This window comes from Penaeus monodon, chromosome 20 (genome assembly GCF_015228065.2).
Source record: "Penaeus monodon isolate SGIC_2016 chromosome 20, NSTDA_Pmon_1, whole genome shotgun sequence".
Classification (NCBI taxonomy): Eukaryota; Metazoa; Arthropoda; class Malacostraca; order Decapoda; family Penaeidae; genus Penaeus; species Penaeus monodon.
This window is the reverse complement of record NC_051405.1, coordinates 18,142,037-18,142,900: the sequence shown is the minus strand read 5'-3', so window position 1 is coordinate 18,142,900 and position 864 is coordinate 18,142,037. Positions and strand designations below refer to the sequence as shown.

Genomic DNA, 864 nt, shown 5'->3' with positions numbered 1-864 from the left:
CCTAGTTTTACAATATTCTTATTTCTTTTACACTTATCGATGAATTTCATATCTTCCACATCTTTATTTCACGTACTTGCTATTTTCATTCGTTGACTCGTTTCATGTGTTTTCGTTTTTCTTACTGCGTCTCTATAACATACTCCTGTGCTATCATAATAGTTTTTCTATTATTCGTTTTATTCCATTTCATAATACAGACTTCCATTGTATCTCTCATATATCCTAGAGTGTTTAATAACATGTAGTCGCTATGTACAATTCGTTTTTAGTATAATTCACTTGATAACATTTCACTTTACATTCGCAGCTGTTAGTGCTTGTAGACTCAACGCATACAGCTGCGAAGTGTAAAGGAAAATTTGTTATCAGAGTGTATTAATAAAAAACTGATTTGTACATAGCGCTAATGTTATAAACACTCTAGTGAATATAAGAAGAGATACACATGGAAAAGTTGTGTGATGAAATGAATAAGCGAATTAATAGAAATAAAACTATATATGATAGCAAGGAGTAGTGTTATTAGAGATGCAGCAGCTTATTCCTATTATATCCTTGAACTTCCATTAATAATATATTCATTTTTTTCCTCTCCTTGTTATCATATCATATTCCGCTACACTCCTTTAATAATAATCCCTCTTCATCTTGTACCAATTAATTCATGCAAACCATTTTGTTCCACACCTTTCCTAATATGTCTTCTCCCTCTCTTAAATATTATATAATTAGTGTCGGGACTAATGGGAATTCCACGGAGAAGAGAGGTCCTCCTGTCTCACACTTTTACGTTCCTCCTCCTACCTTTCGCTTCCCCTTTCCCTCTCTTCTCTCTATCCTTAAATTCATTTCTCACACTTG

At 33.0% G+C, this 864-nt stretch overlaps 1 protein-coding gene across 1 annotated transcript in view; it reads left to right on the top strand.

Moving 5' to 3' along the window:
- LOC119585667 (prolyl 4-hydroxylase subunit alpha-2-like) overlaps positions 1 to 864 on the top strand; it is a 19,448-nt gene that overhangs the window by 9,713 nt on the left and 8,871 nt on the right. The gene's annotated exons all lie outside the window — the stretch shown is intronic.